The sequence below is a fragment of the Galeopterus variegatus genome, unplaced genomic scaffold (genome assembly GCF_000696425.1).
Source record: "Galeopterus variegatus unplaced genomic scaffold, G_variegatus-3.0.2 Scaffold1244, whole genome shotgun sequence".
In the NCBI taxonomy this organism is placed as follows: domain Eukaryota; kingdom Metazoa; phylum Chordata; class Mammalia; order Dermoptera; family Cynocephalidae; genus Galeopterus; species Galeopterus variegatus.
This window is the reverse complement of record NW_007727355.1, coordinates 23041-29558: the sequence shown is the minus strand read 5'-3', so window position 1 is coordinate 29558 and position 6518 is coordinate 23041.

The window sequence follows — 6518 nt, the reverse complement described above, 5'->3', positions numbered from 1 at the left end:
ATTCAGTGGGGCTGGCCCGTGGCTCACTCGGGAGAGTGTGGTGCTGATAACACCAAGGCTGTGGGTTTGGATCCCATATAGGGATGGCTGGTTAGCTCACTGGGTGAGCGTGGTGCTGACAACACCAAGTCAAGGGTTAGGATCCCCTTACCGGTCATCTTTAAAAAAAAAAAAAGATATTCAGTGAAATAATAGCAGAAAACTTTCCAGGTATTGGTAGAGATATGGACTTCCAAATCCAAGAGACTCAAAGATCCCCAAACAGACTCAGTCCACAAAGGTCCTCTCTGAGAAACATTGTAGTAAAACTGTTAAAAGTCAAAGACACAGAGAGAATACTAAAAACAGCAAGAGAAAAGAATCAAGTAACACATAAGGGAGTCCCCATTAGACTAACAGCAAACTTCTCAGCAGAAACCCTACAGACCAGAAAATAATGGGATGTATATTCAAAGTAGTAAAAGAAAAAGACTGCCAGCTGAGAACACTATATCTGGCAAGGCTATCCTTCAGAAATGAAGGAGAAATAGCATATTTCCTAGACAGACAAAAGCTGTGGGTGCTCACCACCACACAACCAGCTCTACAAGAAATCCTCAAGGGATTCCTGCACCTGGAATCCAAAAAACAATAATGATGACCATGAATGCATGAGAAAGAACAATCATCACTGGTAGAGCAGATATGCAAGGGAGAAAGAAAGAACCTATACCACACCACCTCAAAAAACCCAACAAACACTAAAGACAAATAATATAAAGGAAAGAAAGGAGTAAAAGATATTTAAGTCAACCATAAGAGAAGCAACTAAATGTCAGGAGTAAGATGATACTTTTCAATAACAACCCTAAATATAAATGGATTAAATTCTACACTCAAAAGACACAGACTGGCTGATTGGATAAAAAAAACTAGACCCAACTACATGCTATCTACAAGAGACTCATCTCGTCTATAAAGAGACAGAGACAAAAAGTGAAAGAATGAGAAAAGATATACCACACAAATGGAAACTAAAAATGAGCAGGAGTAGCTATTCTTATGTTATATAAATAGACTTTAAACTAAAAACCATAAAAAGAGACAAAGAAGGCCGTTTTATAATGATAAAAGGATCTATCTAATAAGAAGAGATAACATTCATAAATATATATACAGTCAACACTGGAGCACACAGATATATAAAGCAAACACTGTTAGACCTAAAGAAAGAGATAGACCCCAATATGATAATAGTCAGGGACCTGAACACAGCTCTCTCAGTATTGGACAGATCATCTAGGCAACAAATCAACAGAGAAATGCAGGATTTAAACTACACCTTAGCTCAATTGGACTTGGCAGATATCACAGAAAGAGACAGAACAACAGGATATACATTCTTCTCATCAGCACATAGAATGTTCTCCAGGATAGAGCACATCAAATATCAACAAATTAAAAAAAAATTGAAATAATTTCAGGTATCTCCTCCGACCATAATGGATTAAAAATAGAAATCAATAACAAGCAAAGCTCTGGCAACTGTACAAACACATGGAAATTAAACAACATGCTGCTGAATTATCTGTGAGTCAAAGAAGAAATTAAACAGAAAATCAAAAAATTTCTTTAAACTAATGAAAATAAAGATACACCATATCAAAACCTGTAGGATACAGCAAAAGCAGTGCTAAGAGGGAAGTTTATTTCAATAAATGCTCACATCAAAAGAATAGAAAGATTTCAAGTAAACAACCTAACATCACATCTCAAAGAACTAGAAAAACAAGAACAATTGAATCCCAAAATTAGTAGTCAGAAATAAATTATTAAGATTAGAGAAGAACTAAATGAAATAGAGGCCCCCAAAGACACACAAGATCAATGAAACCAAAAGTTGTATTTTTTGAGAAGATAAGTAAAACAGACAAACCATTAGCTAAGCTTACTAAAAAAAGAAGAGAGAAGACCCAAATGACAAAAATCAGAAATGAAAGAGTATACATTATATCTGATACCACAGAAATACAAAGAATCATTAGAGACAACTATATTATATAATATTATAAACAACTATATGCCAACCAATTTGAAAATCTGCAGGAAATGGATAAATTTCTGGATACATACAAACTACAAAGACTGAACCAGGAAGACATAGAAAACCTGAACAGACCAACAACTAGTAATGAGATTGAAGCAGTCATCAGCAGACTCCCAACAAAGAAAAGCTCAGGACTGGATGGCTTTACTGCTGAATTCTACCAAACCTTTAAAGAAGAATTAATACCATTCTTCTTCAAACTATTCCAAAAATTTGAAAGAGGGGCTATTCTTCCAAACTTATTCTATGAGACCAGCATCATCCTGATACCAAAACCAGACAAAGATATAACAAAAAAAGAAAACTACAGGTGAATATATTTGATGAACATAGATGCAAAAATCCTCAATGAAATATTAGCAAACAGAATACAGCAACACCTCAAAAAAAAAAAAAAAAAAAAGAAAAAAAAAAAAAAAGAAAACAACTATATACCATGATCAGGTGGGATTTGTTCCAGGAAGACAAGAATCGTTCAATATATGCAAGTCAATAAATGTGATACACACATCAACAAAAATCAAGGACAAAAACCATATGATTATCTCAATAGATGCAGAAAAAGCATTTGACAAGATTCAACATCGCTTCATGATAAAGACTTGTAGCAGATTAGGTATAGAAGGAAAATACCTCAACACAATAAAAACCATATATGACAAACCCACCACCAATATCATCCTGAATGGGAAAAAGCCGAAAGACTTTCCCTTGAGAACAGGAACAAGACAATGATGCCCACTCTCGCCACTCCTATTTAACATAGTATTAGAAGTACTAGTCAGAGCAATCAGGTAAGAGAAAGAAATAAAGAGCATCCAGATTGGAAAAGACAAAATCAAAATGTCCCTGTTTGCAGATAACATGATCGTGTATATAGAAAACCTAGAGTCTACAAAAAAATTATTAGAGCTGATAAATGATTTCAGTAAACTTGCAGGATACAAAATCAACACATAAAAATCAGTAGTGTTTTTATACTCCAATAATGAACTAGCAGAAAAAGAAATCAAGAAAGCAAGCCCATTTACAATAGTCACCAAAAAAATGAAATAAAATAAAATGAAATACCTAGGAATAAATCTAACCAAGGAGGTGAAAGATCTCTATAATGAGAACTACAAATCCCTGCTAAAGGAAATTAAAGAGGACAGAAAAAGATGGAAAGACATTGCATGCTCTTGGATTAGAAGAATCAATATTGTGAAAATGTTTGCACTGCCCAAAGCAATCTACAGATTCAGTGCAACCCCCATCAAAATACCAATGACATTCTTCACAGAAATAGAAAAATACCGAGTCCTAACATTTACATGGGACAGCAAAATACCCTGAATAGCCAAAGCAATCCTAAGCAAATAAATAAATAATAAAAATAAATAAATAAATAAAAATAAAGCCAGAGGCATAACTCTATCTGCCTTCAAATTATACTATAAAGCTATAGTAACCAAAACAACATGCTACTGGCATAAAAACAGACATTTGGACCAATGGAATAGAATAGAGAACCCAGAAGTCAACCCACATACTTACTGCCAACTGATCTTTGATAAAGGCACCAAGAACACACAATGGGGAAAAGATTGCCTCTTCAATAAGTGGTACTGGGAAAACTGGAAATAAGTAGAAGAATGAAACTAGACCCCTACCTCTCACCATATACCAAAATCAACTCAAAATGGATTAAATACTTAAATATAAGACCTAAAATTATAAAACTCCTGAAACAAAACATAGGGTTTGAATAAGACCCCAAAGTCAAAGATAACAAAAGAAAAAAATTAAAAAATGGCATATCAAACTAAAAAGCTCTGTACAGCAAAAGAAACAATTAACAGAGCAAAAAGACAACTTTCAGAATGGGGGAAATACTTGCAAACCATGTATCTGACAAGGAATTCATATCTAAAATATACAAGGAACTCAAACAACTTCACAGAAAAAAAACCAAACAACTCAAATGAAAAATGGGCAAAGGAGCTAAATAGGCATATCTCAAAGGAAGATGTACAAATGGTCAACAGACATTAAAAAATGGCTAGCATTACTCAGCATCAGGGAAATGCAGATCAAAACCACACTGAGATATCAACTCACCCCAGTTGGACTGGCTATTATAAAAAAGACAGAGAACAACAAATGCTGGCAAGGATATGGAGAAAGGGGAACCCTCTTACCCTATTGATAAGACTGTAAATTAGTACCGCCATTATCATACTAATGGTATGGCGGTTCTTCAAACAATTACAGATAGAACTACCATGTGATCCAGCAATTCCGCTGTTGGGTATACACCCAAAAGAATGGAAATCATCATGTCAATGAAACACCTGCACTCCATGTTTATTGCAGGTGTATTTACAATAGCTAAGATATGGAACCAACCTAAATGTCCATCATCAGATGTCTGGATAAGGAAAATGTGATATATATACTCAATGGAATACTATTCTGCCATAAAAAAGAATGAAATTCTGTCATTCACTGAACTATGGATAAACCTAGAGAAAATCATGTTAAGTAAAATAAGCCAGGCACAGAAGGTGTGTAGAGAGCACTAACATTAATAAATGAAATGTATTTCAAAGGGCCTAGCCCCCAAAGACCTGTAGTTTCAGGTTTAGCCTAACTTTTAAAAATTACATATAGAAATATTAAGTTTGCAAAAGACAGGGAACTTTCCCCACTCTAAAGTCTCTGTTGAAGATAAAGAATTGTAATACAGCAAAATTGCTGGCTCAAGGAAAGATGTTCTTGGTGCAGGTTGACCTACTAATTGATATGTTAAGTAAGTTACTTGATTGTTATGTAAGCATGCTAAGGAAATTGCTGTAGGGAAAGAACGTGTTTGCTAAGAACAAGCTTTTGTTGGTGGACCGACTTAACTTTTTACTAATTGCATTATAGAATGTCACTTTGCTATTTCACTGATGTTACCAGCCTCTATTGTTAAACTATATTTAGCCAAAACTCCACCTGTGTTTCCTTTTCTGTAACTTTCTGGCCTGGAGAATAAATACTGAGAAAGGACCCCAGTTTGGTGTTAATTTTCCAAGGAGGAATGCCTCTCTCTTGAGGGTTCCTGGAAACTAACCCCTTCGGGGCTTCTCACTGCTCAGAAAAAATGGGTTTGGAGTAGTCCTTTGTGTCTCCGTCACCCAGGGGGAGAGAGGTGACAAAGAGAGTGTAACAAAGGAGAAATACCACATGTCCTCAATCATAAGTGGGAGTTAAAAAGTAAAATAAAATAAATAAATAAAATAGAAAGAAAGAAACTAATAAAGATACAACAGTCACAATAGTATGTTGAACTTTCTAAAGCAGAGAACAGAACTGAGGTTACCAGTGGTGGGAAAGGGGTAAGGGGAGGGGGTTTTAGGAAGAAATTGGTAAAGGGCCACAAAAAATGATTACATTGTATAATATTGTTTTTTAAACATTTATTTATTAATTATTATTATTATTTTTACATTCTAAGATGTTGTTGCAGAGCAGTTGGGTGCAGGTGGAGAAGGGAAGGAGAAGGGGGATCGGATGGGAGGATGAGGAAGGGGGATGGAGCATGGCCAAGGCCCATGACACCCTCCTCATTCCTGCAGAGGAGCCCAGGGAGCTTCTGGTGGTGGCTTGGTTGGGCTGGGCTAGATGTGGATGTCAGGGATGTGTGGCTGAGGCCCTCAGGCCTTCCCACCCTGGCTCAGGAACCCAGGGTGCTTCTGGTAGTGGCTTGGTGGTCATTGCTGGGCTGGATGTGGATGTTGGGGGGGGCCTGGCTGAGGCCTTTGGTCCCCCAACCCTGGCTTGGGATCCTGGAGCACTTCTGGCAGCAACCTGGTGGTTGTTGCTGGGCTGGATGCGGTTATCAGGAGGGCATGGCTGATGCCATTGGCCTTTTCACTACCCCAGCTTGGGGACCTGGGGGGCTTCCAGTCCTGCTAGGTTTTATATGTGTTCTTTGGTGGTGTTAGACCTTTACAGGTTAGTATCAGAACTTTGATCTGTGTTTTTTTTGTTTTTTCTTTCAGTTCTGTGTTGGATTATTTGCTATCTTAGCACTTAAAATCTGCACTGGAACTAATTTGTAAATGGGTGAACTTCCTGCGGGGACCAGCATGTGAGACCTGTGGTTGAGTTAAATTGCTGCTTTGCTCCCTGGGGAAGGTTTTTTGCGCAGCTCAGGTTTTAACTGTTGACCTTATAAGCACTTCTGGGTCTTGTGAAGTCCAATACACCTGGGTTGTGTGGAAAATCTAGTCTGGGCCTGAGTCTTTTCAGCAGTCCACACCCCCTGCTGTTCTATATTCCTCAGTCTATACTGAGTGGGTCTGTGCTGATTGGAAGGCAGATCAGCTGTCCATGCTGTGCCCCAATGTTCCACCATTGGACCTGTCTCCCCTACCCCCCATGACTCCACAAATACTTCCCATGG